Below are 24,289 nucleotides of genomic sequence, written 5' to 3'. Positions count from 1 at the left end.
ACTCGTAGGGGGTGGAAACTATAACTTATACATGACTGTTTATTCTTTTGACAATTAAATAAGGACCCATGAACCTAGCTGAAAGTTTGTGAGGGGAAATCCCCGTCCGCAGATCATTCGTGGCCAACTAGACCTGATTCCCGCGCTTGTAGGACGGGGTCTCCTCTCTCTTGCGGTCAGCTTGAAGTTTGTAGCGCTGCAGGAAGGTCTGGATGTGTTGGTGGGTCGTGGTCCAGACTGCTTCCACCGCCAGCACCTGGGTCTCCGCAGCTGTCAGGGGGCCAGTGGTGTCTGGTACCCCAGATAGCACTGATATGGGGTGCGGCCATGGTAGAAATTAGCAAATCCCAGAAAACGCTGTACCTCCTTAACGGAGCCAGGAGACGGCCTGGACCTTGGCTTAGTCCATCTGAACCCCCTCGCTTGCTAATTATATATCCTAGAAAAGGGATCTCAGATACATGAAACACGCACTTCTCTAGCTTCGCGAAGAGCTGGTGGGCCCTTAGCCTTGCCAGGACCAGGCGAACCTGGCGCACAACCCATATGGCATGACCCGGTACTGGTAATGCCCTCTAGTGGTCAGGAAAGCTGTCTTCCTTTCATCCCCCCTCCCTGATGCGCACCAGTTTGTATGTGCTTCTCAGGTGTAATTTTGTAAACAGCTGGGCGACACGCAGCTGTTTGAGGGCAGACGGGACCAGGGACATGGGATAAGGGTAACGCTTGGTGATAGCCTTTAATGCTCGATAATCAATACCTCCCTTTTTCTGGATAAAGAAGAAACCTGTGGCTATGGAAGACTTGGACGTAGTTAAGTACCCCTGGGTTTAAGCTTCTGTGATGTACTCCTCCATTGAATGCTTCTCTTCCAAGCTCTAGATCCAAGCCTTGGGCAATGTGGAACCCTCTACTAGGTCTATAGCATAATCATAAGGGCGATGAGGGGGAAGCTTAGTTTGCTGAAGACGTCCTGCATGTCGACATATTCTGGGGGCAGGATGACCTGAACATTGGTCTCAAGGCTTTTTACCAAGGTAGACGTAACTCAGAGGGGGGCTTGGTGTAGGCAATGGTCGCGGCAATACGGTGACCAGGATACTATTTCCCGTTCTGGCAAGGAAATCTGGGGTTGTGTTGGCTTAACCATGGCAAACCTTGTATTATGACAGGTTTAGAGACCCGGAAAACCAACAGGGAAGCCTCCTCCTGGTGGCTCACAATTCAGAGCTTTACCTGCGAGACTAAAAAGGCGATCTTCGCCTGGTCAGTGTCGGTCGGTTGGTTTTTAAAGATAACCGAGCACAACAAGAACCCCTCACAAAGCTCTGGATCGCCGGTGTACGTATCCGGTTTGCCCACCAGTTTGCCACTGTGAACTAGGGGATGTAGTGACTGGGCTGTGAGAGCTAGTGGGCTCCAACAAAGCTTCGGGAGCCCCTATACGCCACCCACTAGTTGGGTGACCTGGTCCTGTTGGTCAGCCTGTTGCTGCACCAGGTGACCAACAGTCTCAGACACACTGCGTGAGACTCACTGAGTGAGTTGCTGCTGCTCCAAGAACTGTCCTTGGGCGCGAACAGCCTGATTCAAGACTCCCATACCCGCTGTTCGGAGATTTACAGCCAGGAATTCTGTCATGGCGTGTATGGCCAGACCAAGAGGGATGAACACTCGCAGAGATGTAAGCAAAGCAAGCTATTTTATGAATGTAAACAGGGTACAACACAAAAGGAAAACTAAAGGTAAAAATGCAGCAACTAAGGGTTAAACAGCAAACAGAACCAAAATGTGACAACAGAGATGGCGAACAAAACAAACCTGGGACTGGGAGGAACCGGGAGCTGAGCATGAGGGAAAGGGATGTAACGAGGAGAGAAGCAAGGAGGGAGCTAGAACAGAAAGCCACAGGCCGGGCCTGGGCATCGGTGGATTAAGCAAACAAAGGGTAGATCCACATTCTATTAACAAAAGAGGAGTAGCTAGGGAACCAGCCGCCAGACCAAAAAGTAAGGCCAACCTAACCTGACTGTGCAGCATGCTGCCTTGAACGTGGGTCACCTTGGAACCTGAGCAGGAAGTGAACATACCTCGCTTGCCTTGAGAGATGTTATTTTATTGTGCTAGGACGACACCTAGACTCTTTACCTGAAGGGAGGGGGAAACAAAAGTGTTGTCAATGGGAATGCAGAAACTATTTACTTTTGCAAGGACAGAACCAATGATGACATCTGTTTTATCACTGTTGAGATAGAAAATTAAAGGAGAACCAAGACTTGACTTCCTGTAAACACTTGCAGAGGGAGGAGGGAGGGAGGATGGAGGTGGGTTTTCTAGAATGGTAGAGCTGGGTGTCGTCCACATGACAATGAAACTGGTTATACTTATGAAAGATATGACCTAAAGGATGAAGTTAAATGATTTAACCAGGGGTGTTGGGAAGTGGAAAGTTCAGATTTATGGATAAGATTAGATATATCAGAGAAAGTGAAAAGCTAAAATATAGTAAATGGATTAACGAAAGGGGAAATATGGGAAAATATGGAAAATATGGGACAGGAAGTGGCAAGCTGGTGTATCAGATCTATTTTAGAATTATTTTTTTTTATTAGTAAATTGTAATGATCGACAGAATAGAAGTGTGAAGGTAAAGAGTCTGGTGGGTGAAGAGTGGTGGTTACCAGAGAGAACGGGGCGAGTTTTCATCACTAGCACTAATAAATTGGGAAAAGTACTGGGATTTTGCTGTATGGAGATGGTCTTAATAGAAAAGAAGATTATGATATAGATCCTTGTGTATTGTGAGACCAGTTTTCCTGGAAAAACACTCCAGCTGGCTTCCTGTACTTTTAAGATGACGTAGATTAGGCTGACTTCTGTTTCAGTTGAAGAGTGGAAATGACATCAGCTGATGAAGAACTAAAATAATACTGTTTACACAGTATTACTGGAACATACACACAATCACTCACATACACACACAAACACACAGACTCACACAAACAATCTAAATGCAGCCATCTGATTTCATGCCTGTTGCTACCAGTTATAACCAATGATAATTTTAACCACATGAACTTTAACGACAAGAGCAAGAGTTAGCAGAACCACGGTCAACAGCCACAGCTCTTTCAGAAGTGCTATATTAACACTGCTGACCACCATGTTTGGACATAAACAGTTTAATGCTTTCATAACTGCACATGGAGAGTCTCTATAAAAGATGTTAAATTAATGTAACATATCATCACTGTTGTACTGGAAGCTCTGAACTATCAGGTTCTGTATGATGATGTAAGAATCAGCAGTTTGTTTCGGTTTGAGGAACTACCCTTAACTTAATATTTTGTTGCACAACATTTTGAGGCAATCACTGCAATCAATCGATTCCTGTAACTGTCAGAAAGACTTCTGTACCTCTCAGCAGGTATTTTGGCCCACTCCTTATGAGCAAACTGCTTCAGCTGACTCAGGTTTGAAGGGTGCCTTTTCCAGATGGCATGTTTCAGCTCCTTTCAAAGATGCTCAAAAGGATTTAGGTCAGGACTTATAGAAGGCCACTTCAGAATAGTCCAATGTTTTCCTCTTAGCAATTCTTGGGTGTTTTTAACTGTGTGTTTTGGGTCATTATCCTGTTGCAAGACCCATGACCTGCAAATGAGACCAAGTTTTCCGACACTAGGCAGCACATTTCTCTCTAGAATCCCTTGATAGTCTTGAGATTTCATTATACCCTGCATAGATTCAAGACACCCTGTGCCAGATGCAGCAAAGCAGCCCCAGAACAGAACCGAGCCTCCTCCATGTTTCACAGTAGGGACAGTGTTCTTTTCTTGATATGCTTCATTTTTTCTTTCATTAACCAAGGGGTACCAACAGTTTTGTCCATGTGTGTATATACCAATCAGCCATAACATTAAGACTATCCATGTTTCTACTCTTATTGTTGCTTTTAGTAGCTCCGCTTATCATATAGGAGCAGTTTGTAGTTCTATGATTACAGACTGTAGGTCATCTGTTTCTATGTTTACTTTTTTAGCCTCCTTTCACCCTGTTCTTCAATGGTCAGGACCCCACAGGACCACCACAGAGAAGGTAGTAAGGCATTTTCAGCACTGCAGTGACACTGGTTCTGCTCTGGTATGAGTGGATCAGACAAAGTAGTGCTGCTGGATTTAATAAACACTGTGTCGACTCACTGTCCACTCTATTAGACACTCTTACTTAGGTCCACCTTGTAGATGTCCTTCATCAGTGGACAGGACACAGCATCACAAGACACTATTGTTTGGACTATTCTTTGTCCAGTAGTGATACTGAGGTGTTCAATATGCTGATGTAATGAACAATGAATGCAGAAACAATGAGGTGGTGTTAATGTTATGGCTAATCACTGTGTATGTGTATGTAGAAATTGTTTATTTTATAAGATCCTGGCACCTTTGTAAATCCTACAGGAATTCTGAATATTTTATTAATGTTAATTTATTTTTGGTCATGTCTCTGAATACATTCAAGGGCAGATGCCAGGGCAACCTACCCACCATCACCCTACCCCTACTGGCTCCACCTCTGATTGTAGTTAGTTGAATATCTCTCTCCCGAATGAAGTAACCTTGGCAGTAAAGAAAAAGGAAGTGGTGAGTGTTTAAAGTAGACCTCCGTTCAACCCATCAGTCAGTCAGTGGTCAGTGAGACAGTATGGAGGTCATTCCATTCTCTGTGCTGCTCTGTGAGTAACTCTTTTCTTTATGTCTTCAATATCTTCCAATATTGATTATTGATTAAGTATAAATGCTGATAATGCTGTAAGTCTAGATGGGTTCTCAGTCACACCCAGCACCACCATTAAAAACTAGGTGTTGTTTTTGACTCTGTTCTCAGATATAAATACACATTTTTCCTTGATATGCCTCTGCTCCGAAGTCTAAAACCTTCTTCTAGCTAAATGGGTTGCCATTTTCCCTGTAACATAGAAAAAATCCCATCTCCATTTATTTTATACGTATTTTATACATGCTAACATGCTAATATAATAAATAATAATAAATAAATAATAATAATAATAAAATAGCTTCTTTAAAAATGTGGTGCTTTTTATACCAACTGTGTTTTAAAACAAATTATTAATTTTAAGAACAGTGCAGTTCAGTACAGTGCTCCACATATATAGCCTTCTGTGGTCACACAATAGGCTATATATAATTACCGCTATTAAAGTACATTGTACTCCTATACAAATCAGCAACCCATTACCTGGCATTGATAGACATTTGCCATAGCAACAAAGAACTTTACCTTCAACTTTTTTTTTTTCTTCAAAAAACACCTGTGTTGCTTTAGGAATGATCATCATACTGTTGGATGAAGAGCTGCTGAGTGAGTTTAATAAACCTTGAGGAGATAAGATGTTTCTTCAGAATTCATTGTGTTACTCCCTTCAGCAGTTACATCATCAATGAAGATAAATAAGTAATCACATACACCTGTGAAGCCAAATGTCCCAAACATTATGGCACCTTGAAATGAGGAGGAGTGTGTAAAAAGTGTTGAAATTTAAAAACTGAAATGGATGAAAACCCTTTTATTTACATAAACGTCTGTCAGCCCAGCGGCACCGCGCCCCCCCGGGGCCAGTTTCGGGCCGCGGTCCACAGGCTCCTTGGGACTTTTGAGTCGAAGTTGGGTTGATTTCAATGTTCATGTACTTTCTGTTCCTCCCGTTGGTTTTCTCACCAAGGGCTTTTATGTTGACAGTGGTCGAAGTAAGACGCCATGTTTTCAGTTTAGTTCTGATTCGTTTCACCTGAGAGCTGGAGTACAAAGGGAGCAAACGCAGATGCTTCGTCGTCGAGAATCACTCTTGCGATGCCAAGCTGTAAGGTTGGCTTCACGTTCATGAGACTTCTAGGAGAGTCTACGGGTTTCGGTAGTGTATGCTCTATCGGAGCGGTTTCACGTTCAGAAGGAGTTCGCTGTCTGGGTCACAGGTTGGTCGCCACTGGGATTTGGCGTCCGGTTCCCTGGCACTGTAGTCAAGTAAATTTATTAGCGCCTGACGAGCGCGGATTTGGGGTGAGGTTTTGGTTTGCTAGTTTCATTGGTTTCTTTGAGTTCTAGCCTTCCTCCCTCTGTTTGATTTGCCCATTCTCGCTTTGCTCCCGGGCTACGTTCCAGCCTCAGGTAGTCTTCCCAGGTTAAGCCCCATTTCTGTTGTCACCTGTGTTTCTGTTTCTGCTTTATTGGACCCTGTACTTTGCTGCCTCGTTTTGTTGTGTTTTTGTTTGATTCGTCATTAAAGACTATATTCTTGCATTGCTCTGTCCCTGCGAGTGTTCCCTTGTCTCGCCTAGCCAGCATGACAACGTCTAAATGTGTCCTCTAATGACATCTGATTGGTTTGATTTTAAAGATGTAGGGCCATACCAAGGGAAATCTTGTCCCATTTTGTCCCAGATATTATGAAGGGACTGTATAGAGATATAGAAATGTGTTGACATTTTAATATTTTTAAAGAGCAAGAATTTTAGGGTGGCATTGTAGTGCTGTAGATAGTGTGTGTTTTAGCTTCCGGGGCCAATAGTTTTGGGTTTGGGATTATTTCTTGCACAGGTCTCTCAGTCTGTAAGCAATGTAAAGTGTTCTGGCTGTGTCTCTGAGGTTCTGGGTACTCCCAAAACTGGCTATGCCAAATTGCTCCTGGAGTGGGTGAATGGATGAGTGTGTGGTAGCCTTTGATTGACTGGTTCCCTCTCCAGGCAGTATACCTGCGTTGTTCCCAGTAATTTCAGGTAGGCTCTGGACCCACTGCGAACTGACCAAGAAGATCGTGATGGTATGAGTTTAGTCAGATGTGTGTGTATGTATATATATATGTGTGTGTGTGTATATGTGTATATATATATATGTTGGTGAGCATATCAGTTATTGCAGTGTGGTGGTGGTGGTAAACAATGCATTAATACAGTGGGGAAAAAAGTATTTAGTTTATCATCAATTGTGCAAGTTCTCCCACTTAAAAAGATGAGAGGGGACATAATATGTAGTTTACATCATATAATTGACATCATAGGTAGTCCTCAACTATGAGAGACTTAATGAGAAAAAAAAAAATCAGAAAATCACAGTCTGATTTTTAAAGAATTTATTTGCAAATGGTGGAAAATAAGTATTTGGTCACCTACAAACAAGCAAGATTTCTGGCTGTCACAGACCTGTAACTTCTTCTTTAAGAGGCTTCTCTGTCCTCCACTCATTACCTGTATTAATGGCACCTGTTTGAACTCGTTAACGGTATAAAAGACACCTGCCCACAACCTCAAACAGTCACACTCCAAACTCCACTATGGTGAAGACAAAAGAGCTGTCGAAGGACACCAGAAACAAAATTGTAGACCTGCACCAGGCTGGGAAGACTGAATCTGCAATAGGCAAGCAGCTTGGTGTGAAAAAATAATTCTGTCGGAGCAATAATCAGAAAATGGGAGACCTACAAGACCACTGCTAATCTCCCTCGTTCAGGGGCTACATGCAAGATCTCAGCCTGTGGGGTCAAAATGATCAGAAGAACGGTGAGCAAAAATCCCAGAACCACACGGGGGGACCTAGTGAATGACCTGCAGAAAGCTGGGACCAACATTACAAAGGCTACCGTCAGTAACACTACACCACCAGGGACTCAGATCTTGCAGTGCCAGACGTGTTCCCCTGCTTAAGCCAGTACATATCCGGGTGCGTCTGAAGTTTGCTAGAGAGCATTTGGATGTTCCGGAAGAGTATTGGGAGAATGTTTTATGGTCAGATGAAACCAAAGTAGAACTGTTTGGTACACACACAACTTGTTGTGTTTGGAGGAGAGTGAATGCGGAGTTGCATCCAAAGAACACCATACCAACTGTGAAGCGTGGGGGTGGCAACATCATGCTTTGGGGCTGTTTCTCTGCAAAGGGACTAGGACGACTGGTCCGTGTACATGAAAGAATGAATGGGGCCATGTATTGTGAGATTTTGAGTGCAAACCTCCTTCCCTCAGCAAGGGCATTGAAGATGAAACGTGGCTGGGTCTTTCAGCATGACAATGATCCCAAGCACACTGCCAGGGCAACAAAAGAGTGGCTTCGTAAGAAGCATTTCAAGGTCCTGGAGTGGCCTAGCCAGTCTCCAGATCTCAACCCCATAGAAAACCTTTGGAGGGAGTTGAAAGTCTGTGTTGCCCAAAACATCACAGCTCTAGAGGAGATCTGCATGAAGGAATGGGCTAACATACCAGCAACAGTGTGTGCCAACCTTGTGAAGATTTACAGAAAACGTTTGACCTCTGTCATTGCCAACAAAGGATAAATAACAAAGTATTGAGATGAACTTTTGTTACTGACCAAATACTTATTTTTCCATAATTACTTGCAAATAAATTATTTAAAAATCAGAGAATGTGGTTTTCTATTTTATTTTTTTTTTTTTTTCATATTTTGTCTCTCATAGTTGAGATCTACCTATGATGTCAATTACAGGCCTCTCTCATCTTTAAGTGGGAGAACTTGCACAATTGGTGACTGACTAAATACTTTGTTTCCCCACTGTAGGGGTGGTGGTGGTGGTGATCAGTGCAGTTGTGAGTGTGATGGTGGCAGTGGTGGATCATCTAGTGGAACAGTTCAGTTGAAAGGAATGCAGTGATTCTCGATGCTTCAGGACCGGCTGCTCTAAATCCTGATGCTGTTCTTCCATTCAGTTTCAGTCTGAATAAGAGTTGGTTCACTTGTTTGAGTTATAAAATGTGTATATACATGTAATGATACTCAGTTGACCTTGAACAGTGCTGAAACACCTTGAACCTTTAAATTTCATACTTGAGTAACTAAGCTGTCCTGATGGGCAAAACTGTTCCTGCATCATGTCCTCTGTTTCTCTCCTTACTTTAGTGCTGATTGTGCTCTTCCTCTGTGGACAAACTGAAGGTAATTCATGTATTTATGCATTTATGGAATTATTTAATTCGTACAGATTATTCCTCATTCTTAATACCAAATTAATACATTTCTACAAAATTAATAGATTTGTAATACATACACTGTGTATCAACAGTAGATGCTGTAAGTCAGGCAGGTTCATTTGAAAAGTTCAGTCCTCCAAAGGATAAAGAATATTTATAATCTTAACAGAACAATCATAATTTACAACATGATTATGATTTTCTGGTAACAGTAGCACCTAAAAACCGTTCTTGAAGTTAATGTGTTGGAAGCAAGAAGCATGGGTCTAAATTCCTATTTAATGAAGCCATAAAAGCATCTACATGAAGCATGTACATAAATGATAAATGAGGCAAATCACCTGAATCATTGTATAACAAATATATATAAAAGAAACTATTTTATCGTATTTATAGTGTTTAATCTGAGGTTTAGTTTTAGATTTAGATTATATTGGTTTACTTTGTTGTCAGGCCCTCCTTTTTGCACCCTCCCCCGGGGTGATCTGAAGCCGCTGCCCACAGGCCCAAATAAGGACATCCGCTTTATTTACGTTTGTGTTTTGATTCAGTGACTCGGTTTGTGTTTATTTACGTTCATGTGTGTTTTGGTTCGGTTGTTTGCATTCTTTGCTTGCATTCTTTGTTTGGTTTAGGAGTTTCATCTGAAATTGGGGGATATGTAAGGAGCCTCCACACCACCATTCAACATTGAGAATTGTATCGTTTGGGATCTCAATGTTTCACGAGAGGTTCCCCGTACTGTAAAAGTGTTGAAGCCAGTTTCTGCTCAAAGTTAAACCTGCTAATATAATATCAATAACTATAATATCCAAAACAGCTCAGTAAATTTACTTTTATTACTCAAATACATTTAAAAGCACTTTTCTACTTTAACTCAAGACCAGGATCTGTGTTGTTCACCCCGGAATATCAGTATTCTGCACTGTGTAGCAACATTGTGTCAGCCCCTTGGTATCGTGCCCTCCCCTGGGGCAATTCCGAGCTGACGCCCACAGGCTCACAGAAGGACTTTTGTTGTGTTTCCGTTCTGGTTTTGATTGAACGATCAACGAGGGAGAGATGAACGAGGTTCATTTACATGCATGTGTGTTTGGTTCAGTTCGCTTGTTTCACCTGAGGCTGGGGGTACTTAAGGGGCTCCGACGCACAGTTCGGGGCAGAGAATTAAATGAACAAATGATTAGGAACCTTGAGGTAGCCCAAGAGGTTCCCGTCTCAAACCACATAGTTTTAGGCCAGTTTTGGCTCGACTTCCTTGTTTACGAAAAAGCCACCCGGCGGTTTAAGTACTCAGTGAGGTTCGCTCATTATCTGCTTTGTTATACCCACGACTCTCGCTCCAGCTAGACCCTCTGCCTTGCGGCAGTTCCAGGCTGGGCCAGCCTAGCCACTCTTGCCAAGTAGCTGGTTCCCCAGCTAAAACCCCCTGTCTCAGGTCTGTTTGTCTTCGCCCTCTTTTTTGCCATGTTCTGGTTGTGTTGATTACTGTGTTCGTGTTTATGCCATGTGGTTGCTGGCTTTTTTGTCTCACTTGCCCCCTTTTGTTTGGCTTGTTTTGTTTAATAAATTACTTGCAATGAGCCCATCTCTGCGAGTGTTCAACCTTCTGTAGTTGGCCTAACCCGCCATGACACACTGCAGATGCAATCAAACTGTAATATTCACACCAAATGTAGAATCTAAATTCTCTTCATGTACAAAGTCTGATATTATCCTCATAAACTACTGTTTATATTGTAAAAGTAAAATCAGCTCTGATCTCTTCATCATTTCATATAAACAGAAAAACTTAAACCAACACTGAGGGTGGATCCTCACACCACTGTCTACACAGGAGACACACTTACTCTGACCTGTGATCTGCAGATCTCACATACTGGATGGAGGTTTATGTGGTACAAAGTCTCTCAGCAGTTAAAACCTCTGACTGAATATAAAGACACCAACACACTCAGTATAACAGCGTCTGATACAGGAACAGCAGAGTATCAGTGTATAGCTCTCAGAGGAGACTACGACACACAGTACAGTGCTCGGGTCAAGATTACAGTTGGTAAGTAATAATTTCTGTTTTTCTTTTTAGAGAAGACTTGATTTCAGAATAATTGTAAGAAAATCCTGCAGTTATTTCAGATTATTCCACAGTGTTTAATACTGGGGTGTATATTCATAGAGAGAGTTTCATATTTTATTGAAGTCTTTATTAAAAGATGCAGTCACCTGAGCGTGTGTTCATTAGAGAAATAGTCACTCTCACATGTGAATAGAAAGTGAAGGTGTCTGGAATTACGAGTGGTTTAAGAATAATGATCCTCTCAGTGAAGCTCAATGGAGAATGAACTATGAAATCTCTAATGTTGATGAAACTGAATAGAATCAGTGTCTTTCATTTCAGGGAGCTTCACTAATGAACACTGACTCTACAATAAAAGGCACAGTGACAGTGAGTGGGTTAAAACTTCAGTTAGAGTCTGTTCAGACAGAAAGTGGAGGATGCAGTGAGATGAAGTGTATAGATGACAATATGGAATATAATATCTGATCCTACTTTATAGCTGTAAAACAGTAAAGTAAAATAAACAATATGGAAAAACATGTAACACGTCTAAAAACAGAAAGCTCAATTGTACCATTTAATATCTGTATGTTTTTATTTCATCAACTGAAGATAAATTCATTAGATAATCAGACTTAAAAGAAGTCTGACAGATTCTGTTACACTCAGCATCAACTGTGGTCTACTCAGATTCCCTGACTGGAAAAGAAGCAGATTGAAATAGAGCGCTTAAAGCATGTGCCAGTCAGCTTGCTGGAGTCTTTGCATACATTTTTAACACTGAGGCTGGTCAAAGACTTCATCTGCTCCTCAGTACCTGCCTCCCTGGACCCACTGCAATTTGCATACAGCCGGAAGAGATCCACTGATGATGCTATTGCCCTGACTCTGCACACTGCCCTCTCCCACCTGGACAAGAAAAACACCTATGTGAGAATGCGGTTTTTGGACTACAGTTCAGTGTTCAACACCATCATTCCACCAAGGCTTGACACCAAGCTCTGGGATCTGGGTCTGAACAGTTCTTTGTACAGCTGGAACCTGAACTTCATGCAGAGACGATAGCAGGTGGTAAGGATGGGCAGCCTCATGTGCTCCTCACTGACCCTTAACACTGAGATGTCTGCTCAGCCTTCTGCTGTACTCCCTCAACACCTATGACTGCACAGCCAGACACAGCTCCAATGTCATCATTAAATTTGCTGATGACATGACAATCATGGGCCTATTCTCCAATGATGATGAAACAGCCTACAAAGAGGAGGTTAGCTTTCTGTCGCACTGGTGTCAGGAAAACCACCTTTCTCTTAACCTCAGCAAGACCAGGGAGCTGGTAGTGGACTTCAGGAAACAGGAGAGTGCGTACACCCCTATCTCCATCAATGGGACCACTATGAAGAGGGTCAGTAGCTTCAAGTTCCTTGGTGTTCACATCACTGAGGAACTTACATGAACAGAACACACCACACGGGTGGCGAAGAAAGCACATCAGGGCCTCTTCTACCTCAGTCGGCTGAGGAGGTTTGGTATGAACCCCTGCATATTCAGAACGTTCTACACCTGCACTGTGGAGAATATTCTGACTGGCTGTATCATCACCTGGTACGGGAACTGCACCACTCAAGAGTGGAAAACTCTGCAGAGGGTGGTGCACACAGCCCAGCGTACCATCAGAGTTCAGCTGCCAAACCTTCTGGATTTAAAAACCAGCCGCTGTCTAAGGAAGTCAAGGAGGATTATCAAGGACTCCACCCACCCAAGCCACTGCCTGTTTTCATGGCTGCCCAGCAGCAGGAGGTACAGAAGCTTGTAGACCAGAGCCAGTCGGTTCAGAGACAGCTTCTATCCTCAAGCAATAATCTTTTGAATTAACAATACTTTGTGGACCAAAGTACTCCTGATAGGTTTAGAGTGTTTTAGTGTTTGTTTAAATATTAAAATTGGCAAAGGTAAACAATGTTGAAGATTGAAAATGTTGAAGATTATTTTCCAATTAATGTTATTTTTAATAAACTAATTTGTTATAAATTGTATTTTAAATGTGTGCACACAGTTTTTAATTTATATTCAGAATAATATAATAACTCAGTTACTTTACTTGTATTACTCAAAAACATTTAAACTCACTTTGGTATTCTAAATCAAGACAAGGATCTGTGTTGTTCACCCCTGAATATCAGCAGTCTGCACTGTGTAGCAACACTGCAGATACAATTAACCTGTAATATTCACACCAAATGTAGAATCTAAATTCTCTTCATGTACAAAGTCTGATCTTATCCTGATAAACTATTGTTTATATTGTAAAAGTAAAATCAGCTCTGATCTCTTCATCATTTCATCTCAACAGAAAAACCCAAACCAACACTGAGGGTGGATCCTCACACCACTGTCTACACTGGAGACACACTTACTCTGACCTGTGATCTGCAGATCTCACTCACTGGATGGACGTTTAGGTGGTACAAAGTCTCTCCGCTGTTAAAACCTCTGACTGAATATAAAGACATCAACACATTCAGTATAACAGTGTCTGATACAGGAACAGCAGATTATCAGTGTATAGCACTCAGAGGAGACTATGTCTCAGACTACAGTAATCGAGTCAAGATTACAGTAAGAGGTTGGTCATGATCTCTGTTTTCTTTCTACAAACGACTTCATTTCAGAATAAGAGTAAAAATGTTGATAAATTATTCCAGAAGGATTTTCAATTCTGGATCTTCTAATGAGAAACACCTTCTTCACACAGAGTTTCTACCTTTCTAAAGTCTTTATGATCTTTGAACAGAGAGACCAAAGGCTACAGTAAAAGTGCAGCCAGCTGAGCGTGTGTTCATCAGAGAGAGAGTCACTCTCACATGTGACATAGAAAGTGGAGGAGTCTGGAGTTACAAGTGGTTTAAAAATAATGATCCTCTCAGTGAAGCTCAATGGAAGAAGAACTATGAAATCTTTAATGTTGAAGGGTCTCATGAAGGTGATTATACCTGTAAGGGAACACAGTCAACAGAGCCGCACTTCTCAGAGATTAGTGCTGCAGTTAGACTGACTGTATCAGGTGAGTGTGCTGTCTTCCCCACGTTATTTTTATGAATAAAAGTAAATGACCTTTGGACAATTCCTCTCTTCCATTCCTCTACTTCAAAACCTATATAATAATAGTAGATTGTATTAAACTAAGGTCTTTTCATGGAAAATAGGATTCCCTTTGAAAACTAAGCTACAAAACCTGCTCATTTTGAGTTCACAGTTCCTTTAATGTTACAATATCCAACTCATTTACTGTTTGCAGGACATGTTATAGAACAGATATAACTGACATATCAGAGTCCTTATTACACCCTGTACACTCTGATCTCTCTACTTCTGGGCTAATGTTGAGCTGAGCGATGATCAGTGACATTATTGATTATCTGTGATGCTTTCTCTTAATAAATGAATCTGTCTCCAAACTCTAATGAAGCTTTTACTGCATTACACAGATTTCAGTCTTGGTGAAGTGTGTTTACCCTCTTGTGTGAGTCAGTGTGAGTTTAGCTGATGTACTGAGTGTAAGCAGGCAGCGTGTATCGCCAGCCACCAGCAGGGGGCCTGGCTAGCACAGTAGGAAAGCTGGTGGAGCTGGAGCAGAGAACTCCAAGCCCTAGAAGCCTAAGCGGTAATCATCGCTGACCAGACCCACCTGTGTGGCACAGTATAAATACACCCAGCCAAACACATTTCCCCGTCGCCCGTTTGTAGAGGGGCGAACGGTAACAGTGGTTCTAAGTTGTGGAAAAAAAAATGCAAGAGCTGAAAAAGAAAAGAGTTTGTGCTACAAATAGTGAAGGAAAGCTGAAGTTAAGTTTAAGTTGTGAACAACAGAAAAGAGAAAACAGAGTTTGTTGTAATCAGTGGCGAAAAGCAAAACTAGAAAAAAAGAAAATATTTTGATTTGGAAAAGGTTTAGATTGTGCTTTGTTTGAGTGCACAACACTTTTTGTGTGTTTTCTTTTTTTTTTATATAGCTTTTAAACAGTTATTTTATACTGCCACCTTTCACAGCTGTGGTGGTGTAGTGGAAATGCACTAGGCTCCCATTCCCAGGGTTGGGAGTTTGAGCCCTGCACAGTCTCACCAAGCACCAAGTACTCTTGTGTTGACATTTACCGTCTGTTACATGCACCAGACAGGGGTAGTATCATTTAAATAAATACATTACCTGCACTTGTTTCCAAACCCCACACCATAACAGAAAGGTGCAAACAACAATGACTCAGCAGAGTTGGTGCCGATTAAGGAGGCTTTGCAACATCAAGGCACTGCCATCGGCCGCCATGAGCAGCTGCTATTGGTGATTACGGAGCAGATGAGCTCAACTCTCCCGGTTCCACACAGAGTATTCCAAAGTGGCCTACATGGTGTCTCTGCTCACGGACCGAGCTCTAGCATGGGCCATGGCCCTGTGGGAGCAGAATTCCCCTGACTGCCTCACTGGTCAGGCGTTTACTAAGGCGTTGCGTCAGGCGTTTTATCAGCCGTTAGAGGGCAGAGACAGTGGCCCACGACTGCTAGAACTCACCCAGGGTGCACGCTCTGTAGCAGAATACACCACTTTTGCACTTTTGCACTTTGGCAGCTGAGAGCGTTTGGGGTAAAGAGGCCTTGAGGGCAACGAGCTGGCCACTCGTGATCTACCCTCTACACTCACAGACTTCTACGACGTGTGCATTCCCCTGGACAACCGCATACGTCAGAGGGCCAGAGAACGGGAACGTAACCCTCGTGCTTCAGGTTTCAGGCATCAGCAGTCTGTCAATTCCACTTGGGACCCCCCCCCCCCCTCCCTCCCACAGGAGGCTCCATGCAACTGGGAGATGCCCGATTACCTGACCATCTACCACCCCAAACCAACTTGGGGGATAGGTCTCAGACAGTCCTTCGAAAGTGTGTGGATTCTGGGGCTGCGGGCAATTTTGTGGACAGCTCACTGGCTGCTAGTCTTGGCCTTCCCGTGGATCCCCTGCAACGCCTACTACTAGTCCATGCCATAGATGGAAGGATTGTTGGCTCTAGTGCCATGACCCATCGCACCCAACCAATAACACTACGGATTGGGGTGCACACTGAGCAGGTGGAATTGTACCTGACTCGGGCACCCCATCTGCAGTTGGTTCTGAGTTACCCCTGGTTGGAGCTCCACAACCCTTGAATAGATTGGGCAACCCACTTTATCTTTATCGCAAATCCTGCCCACCCACAGGCCTTACGACTGTGCCATAGATCTTCTACCAGGGGGGCCTGTTTGCACTTTCTCCTCTGGAACGAGCTGCCATGGACTCCTACATTAAGGAGACGTTAAAGTCAGGTTTCATACGTCCGTCCTCATCCCCTGGTAGGGCTGGTTTCTTCTTTGTGGGGAAGAAAGATGGCGGACTCTGCCCCTGCATTGATTACCGAGGTCTAAACACGATCACAGTGAAAGACCACTATCCCCTCCATCTCATGTTAACTGCTTTTGAGGCATTGTAGCAGGCATCAATTTTTATCAAACTGGACCTACGCGCCTACAACCTGGTCTGCATACGACAGGGGGACGAGTGCCTCAGTGTTTTTTCAGCGTCTCATCAATGACGTGTTACAGAAAGTCTTGGCCTGCTACGTATATGTTTGCCTTGACGACATATTAATATACAGCCAGTATCCGGAGAAACATGTGGGACATGTCAGACGAGTCCTCCAACTGCTCCTGGAGAACCGTCTTTTCATCAAGTTGGAGAAGTCAGAAGGTGCTTCACAAAGAGACTGTGTCGTTTTTGGGGTTCATAATCTCCAAAGGCACCCTTCACATGGATCCAGCCAAGATTCAGACTGGCCATGTCCTTTGTCTCTTAGGCAAGTCCAGTCCTTCCTGGGGTCTTCTTCTTTCGCAGCTTTGTGTGTAATTTCAGTCCATTGGCAGCTTCTCTCACTGCTCTGACTCGAAAAACCCCCAGGCCCCTTTCATTGGTCCATGGAGGCACAAAAGGCATTTGAAGAGATTAAAGTGAGGTTGACCTCACCTCCGGTTTTACAGCTGCTGGACCCCAATGAGCCGTTTGTCGTCAAGAAAAAAGAAAATATTTTGAGTGGGAAAAAGGTTTAGATTGTCATTTTGTTCGAGTACACAACACTCCTGGTGTTTTTCTTTTTTTCCCCGCTCTTTTTTCTATATAGCTTTTAAACAGTTTTTATACTGCCACCACACACAGCTGTGGTGGTGCAGTGGAAACGTGCTGGGCTCCCATTTCCAGGATTGGGAGTTCGAGCTCCGCCACAGTCTCACCAAGCACCAGTCTTGACTTAAGACATTCAACATCTGTTACACTCACCATAAAATAATACTCCCCAAAAAAGAGATAGTATCATTAAATTAAAAAATGAACTGCACTCGAGTCCACACCGTAACACTGAAATCAGTGTTTTCACAGAGAAAGTAAGAGTGTGTGTTGCTCTGTTGAAGATTAATACTGTTAACTGTGTTAAAACCAGTATGATACATGTGTTTACACGTTTTAATGTTTCATACGCACCTTGTGCTGAATTCTGTAAAAGTGTTTACAGTATGCGAGATTATACTGTATCAGAGAATGTACTCTACAGCTAATGTACCTTTATCATAATAACCTAAAAAGATATTAATTAAGAGGTCAATCATAACTTTTGTGCAGTTTTATGTTCAGAAAACATTCCTGATTTGGTTTTACCTTCAATTCTCCAACCTCTGTTGATCCCATAGCATAAAATAATGGTATTTTAAATGGACATGTTCTAAATGTGTTAAGGGGGTGAAAATGAAAAATTATCACATTAAAACAATGTGCTCTCTTTAGGTTCAGTGGTGTGAAACAATTATGTGTTCAGAAACTAACATTATTTCAAACTCCTACATTTTAACAAATTAAGAACATTCAGTTTTCCATGATATGGGGCTGTAAATATATGATATGGGGCTCTTTAAAAGTCAGCTGGGCTTTTAATCTAAAGCTGGTTAATGATCAAAAGGGGTCAAATCATGGGCAGGCAGGTACATCAAAGGTAAATCCATAGTCTAGGAGCAAAAACAACTAATTAACTAATTAGTCTATTGTGTCTAGAGCATAGCCTCACATGAGAGGCGGAGCCCAGGCCTTGTGCATGGGCACCCCACTAAGGCCAGCAGAGGGAGACATTACAATATGAGAACATCAGTGTGATAAAGACTCTGATTTCATGATCTGAACTCTGTGCTTCATCTCCATCAGCAGTTAAACCTAAACCTGAACTCAGATCGACTCTTAAAGGAGCTGCACTGAGAGGAAGCTCAGTGACTCTGGAGTGTGTCCTGGATCAGTCTGCTGGATGGAGGTTTTACTGGACTAAACACACACAGAAGCCTCAGAATGAGTTCAGCACTGAAACACACTCCCACATCATCAGCTCAGTTAGTTTCTCTGATGAAGGACAGTACTGGTGCAGAGCTGGGAGAGGAGACCCAGTCAACTACACACCCTACAGTGATGCACTCTGGGTAAATGTTACTGGTGAGTAAGAAATTTGTGATGATACAGTGTTGAATTGTTAGAAATTATGTAGACAGTAGAGGTGGTGAGGGTAATGCTGTAAAAAGTTTGAGGTATACAGTTACACATTTGTATATTTAATGTTAATACCTATTTTAATAATAGGAGTAAAAAACAGGTTAGTTATGGTTAATTAACATTAAATAAATTTTATTATAGAGGCTCCCTAACCTGTATTGTCCATAAAACCTAATAAGGATACAGAACATGCAGATACAGAATATGTGATCACAAACACGTTTCTCAGAACAATTAAGTAATAAGAGTTGGGAATAGTTTGGTTTATGGTTTATTAACAGTGAATCATTTTGTCACAGAGCCCCCTAAACCATTGGTGTCCATAAAACCTGCTAAAGACGTGTTCAGAGGAGAGACTGTCACTCTGAGATGTGACATACAGGTAGGAGGAGACACTGAGTGGAAATACAACTGGATTAAGAGTGATCCAGCGTTTCACTCACACAGCACCACTCAGGAGTACACAATCAGCCCTGTTACAGAGTCTTACAGTGGTAAATACACCTGCAGAGGAGTAAGAAGAAGTGACTCTCAGCTCTCAGACATCAGTGTTGCTGTTACACTGACTGTGTTTGGTGAGTGTGTGGGTTTCTTCTCATTAATTATATGTGATCATCTTATCACTCTGTATCTTCATGTTGTTGTTCTTCTCTATGCTGTCAGGTGAAGCCCAGGCTGTACTGAGCGTGTCTCCTCAGAGCTGGCTGACTGAAGGAGACTCAGTGACTCTAAGCTGTGAGGTTAGAGACTCCTCTACAGGCTGGACGTTCAGCTGGTACAGAGATGGTGAGGAGCTCCACTCAGACAGCAGAAGAGAAGCCGGAGGCTCCTACACTCTCAGTGCTGCTGCTCTACATCACACAGGTGTTTATGAGTGCAGAGCAAAGAGAGGAGAACCAGCCTTTCACACACAGTACAGCAACCTACAGCCACTGTGGATCACTGGTGAGGACATGGTGGGAATGACTTACATTTACTGATTTTAGATCATCTGTTGCTGGGCACATGGTGACCCATAATTTTTAACTGTACACTTTCAATGTATTCTTACATTAGGTGTTTCCATGAAAGTAGTGTAAATGTATCACCTTAATCAAATCTGTTTAAGGGATCAATGGTTATTTTTTTCAGCATTAATTTCAACTCTGTTATCTAACACCAAATTGATCTACAGTGCCTATACAAGGCATTCATCCCTTTTCCTGCTTTTAGAAATGAAATCATGTTTAATAAAATTTGACTTTCTAGACAAGTATAAAAATATTTGTATTGAAATCTTTATTGAATTGAGGATGAGCTTTGACTTCAGAACATTCACCCTGTTGTTTTTACACCATTTCTGTGTATATTTCCCTGAATGCTATGGGTCATTGTCTGGCTGGAAAATGTGTAGTTCTCTTGCAGTCTGAATCAGATTGACCTCCAGGATTTCTCCATATTTTTTATTCATTTTACCCTTAACCAGTCGTCCAGGTTCTGCTGTCGAGAAGCATCCCTACAACATGATGCTGCCACCACCATGCTTCATGATGGGAATGGCAAATTTGTGGTTTGGTGTCCACCAAACATAGCATCATAGGTGGCCTCCCTCACTATTCTCCTTATTACATTGTCACTCAGTTTGTGAGGACAGCCTGCTCATGGCAGATTTACACATGTACCATATTCCTTCTATTTCTTAAGGATGGACTTAACTGATGGACTTAACTGGGGTGAATATTTTTATAGGCATTGTAACCTGTGCACCTTTCAGGTGATTTCACAAGCAGTGTAAAGACCAGACAAAGGTAGCAAAATGCTACAAAATATTGCATACAATGCAGGTCGTATGAAGCGCCTTTGTTCATTTTGAGAGACATTATAGCATTACGTACTTCACAGCACTGACTTCATGAGTAAGGCTTCAGTGCTTTGGTGAATCTGTTTCTGTGAGTTTTCTCTTTATTTTTCAGCTTCGCCTCCTCCAGTCTCTCTGATCATCAGTCCCAGCAGAACACTGCACTTTATTAATGCCTCTCTGTCACTGAGTTGCGAGGGACAGAGTGACACTACTGGATGGAGAGTGAGTCGATACACACACAGTGGGAAGGTGTCAGATTGTACATCAGGCTGGGGATCAGTTACAGGATCTATCTGCAGCATCAGCTCTCTCTCCACATCTCACACTGGAGTGTACTGGTGTCAGTCTGAATCTGGAGGGAGGAGTCGTCCAGTCATCATCACAGTGCACAGTAAGTCTACAGTATTCTTATCACAGGAGTCCAGTGTGTGGAGCTGCACTATTAAATCCTTTTGAATAAATCTGATGTAAGAAATTTACATGAAGTCTACACAATATGGCTGGGTGGTCAGGTGATGACTTGTTAAAGTAATCAGTAATCTAATCTAAAATGAGCATAATGTAATCTGATTATTTTACGCTGGAGTCTAGAGGAATGATCCATTTTGTTAGGAATCAGGAAACCGCCTGACTGATAAGAAATATAATACTCAGTATAGTGTACAGGTGCATGTCCAGTGCTGTTCAAATGTGTTTCAGATAAATATATTTATTATTAAAAATAAGTGTCACACCTATGCCTCTGTTTGGCCTCATCATGAGTTCTCAAGCACATGGCTCTGTTTTCTTTCTTGCCCCGTCTCTTTGTTCGGTTTCACCATGTGGTTCCTTGCACATGGCTTTGTTTGTGTCTTGTCCCGCTTGTTCGTCAGTGTTCCCACCTGTGCCTTATTTGCAGCCATACCCCCTTGTTAGCTCCAGGTGTTCTTTGTTTGTATTTGTTATAAGAACCCCTCTGTTTTAGCCTTCATGTATACATATGGTCATGTCAGTATATGTTTTGTTGGCTTGGCCTGTTTGATTCTTTTGTTAGTCTTACTACTCATTCTGTTTGCATGTTTTTTTGGTTAGTCTCAGGGTTTGTGCCTCTTTGTAGCCTATTTGTTCTGTTTTGTTTTGTTTTCTTCTTTTTTTTTGCCGCCTCTGTATTTAAGCTCACATCACCGTGCCAATAAGTTTCTATTTTTATTGCATAATCAAAAGCTAGAGCGTGAAATCACCCATAAGAACAACTTCACTGATGGTCTTATTTTGAATTGGATTGAGTCCAGTACAACTACATGACGTCATGACAGGGCAGCAGTGGTGACCTGATAGTGGAGGGATTATACCAGTTTGTTTATTATGAGCTAAACATTTACATTTGGTTTACACATCATATTTTACTGTTGTTGGACATGTTCCCTATTTGAAAACTCAGGTTTCCTTAAAAACTGTCATTTTTCTGTTTGTTTCAGAGAATACATTCAACAATAGTTTATACACCCTACTGTATCAAGTGTGTGTGTGTGTGTGTGTTTGTGTAACAGGTCTATCTAGTTCAAAAACTCGATTTTCAGTCCTCAGTCTGCTGAGTAGTTTGCTGGCGATGTCTCCATATCTGCTGGTGTCCATCATACTGGGGGTCAAATGCCACAGAGCTCGAGGTAAGAACTCACTGTAAACACACTGTAAAGCTCACTGGATCAGAATTCTTTTTGTTCCCCTTCAGCTGAATCAGGATCTCTGATTAAAGACTCATCTGTTCATCACTGTGTGTTTCACAGCTCAACCTGATGAGGTGAACAGGACATAAGCTCTAATAGAAGGAGGAACATCTAACTGAGTGCTGAACTCCATGTCTTCATGTTGGAGTTCTAATCCTGTGTGCTTTCAGCACCCTGTTAGAGATCCTCCAGTCTGAAAGATCAGCAGTAGAGGATTTTAACAGCAGCTTCATCCACTGAAACATCAATAGCTTCATTTACTCTCTCTGTCAGTAAGTGCAGTACTAGTAATGAGGCAGGTGTAGCGCTGTTTCAGCAGCTGTCTGTATTTCCTCCTCAGTTTTAATACTTTGTATAATTTTATCTTTATTAACTAATTTGTCTTATTCTAAAATATATTAACTGTTATACTGCAATAATTATCTTGCTTTCATAAGTTATATTCCATATTATTTGGAATAACAAGACTGAGTAATCTTTTTTTTACCTGTAATATTTTCCTATTTATTTTTTTTATATTTTATTTTTTATAGTATTGCTGTAATATGGTATTGCCAGTTTCAAAATAAACATGATGAAGGAGAATTCTGTTTTCTATTACATTCATACATTATAATAAAGTTACAGTTCCTAAATAATTATGTTTATTTCATTCAAAATGCACAACTTCAATATTTCACACTGTGCTACACTAAATCACATTAACCACAACTAATATAACTGAAATATGATCCTTTAAAATAAACTGCCAACGTTAATCAGAATTCCATAAGTATTGATTATATCCACAATATACTTAGACCATCCATATCCAACAATCCAGTTCAACAATTTAATCGTAGTGATTTTCGAACACATCAAAGAATGTGTAACTTTAAGAATGACAATTTTAGTAGCCTCCCAAGTCCCCAACATGATGAATGGCTTTTAAACAGTTCTTTATTCACTACGATAGAAAAGCAATGCCAAACATAAACTATACCACCAATTTATATATATTAGAGGGTATGGCAAGGCACAGGGTACAGGTGTGAACAGGAGGGACCAGAACTGACAGGATACAAAACAAGATCGGACAGGGAGCTTGACAATATGCCAGACACTGGACCTAAATGGGGACTGGAGACAAGACTGGACATATGACTGGAAAGGTGATTGGGACAGAAATTGGTTCTGGACAGGGAACGGGACAGGGATAGACATAGAAGCAAGAACTAAGACCATGCTGGAAACAGGGACAAAAACCATGACCGGAACAGGGACAGAAACCAAACTAAAAACAGGCACCAGGATACTTAAGACAGGAACCAGGACATGAACATGTACAGAAACAAACACAAAATAAGGCCCAGGACTATCAAAAGGCTAAGTTAATGTCCGTTGGGTAAGCCTGGGCACAGTTCTAGAGGCTGCCGTTGTGGTAGCAGCCTAGGAAATTACGGTTTGGGCACCTTCTTCACAGAGTCAGAGGTGGACGGGAACACTGGCATAGAGTCAGGGGCTGGTCTGCCAGCACAGGAGCAGACCTAGGAGCCGGCAAAGGAGCTGAAGTGACGGACGCTGCAGGCACAGACACCGGAACTGAAGCGACGGGCAATGCTCGCACTGGAACGGAGGCAGCAAGCATTGCTGGCACAGGAGCTGAAGCAGTGGGCACCGCCATCGTGGACGCAGGTGCAGATAGCACTGCAGGAACAGTGACAGGAGCAGCTGGCACTGCTTGCCCGGTACCAGGCACCAGGCGTATTACAGAGGTGGGCCACTATAGTGTTCAGACTCTTAACCAGGGACTGGTGCTTAAGAAAGTACAACACTCTACACCTTTATGTTGAGGATAGAGCAAAATACCATTTATCCACTACACCATTGATACATACAACCATATAACCCCTCCAATACCAGGAACATGCAGACTACATAATCCAAGCTGGTAAATTTGATTATTGTTCACATTAAATGTAGTGTGCATGATGCAATTATGTTTTCAAAAACAAATATTGATTTTCATTAATTCCTGCTTTTAGTGAATTTTTAAAAGGAGCATTGGCGACCTTTGTCGTTTTTGAGGCAGAACTCCATGTGAACATCAAG

General features: G+C 42.2%; 1 pseudogene; it reads left to right on the top strand.

Moving 5' to 3' along the window:
- The first annotated feature begins 1,639 nt into the window (after window positions 1-1,639).
- On the top strand, window positions 1,640-24,030 carry LOC140562761 (Fc receptor-like protein 5; annotated as a pseudogene).
- The last annotated feature ends 259 nt before the right edge of the window (window positions 24,031-24,289 follow it).

Source organism: Salminus brasiliensis, chromosome 9, assembly GCF_030463535.1.
Source record: "Salminus brasiliensis chromosome 9, fSalBra1.hap2, whole genome shotgun sequence".
Classification (NCBI taxonomy): domain Eukaryota; kingdom Metazoa; phylum Chordata; class Actinopteri; order Characiformes; family Bryconidae; genus Salminus; species Salminus brasiliensis.
The sequence above is the reverse complement of the archived record's forward strand: the minus strand, read 5'-3'. Positions and strand labels throughout refer to the sequence as shown.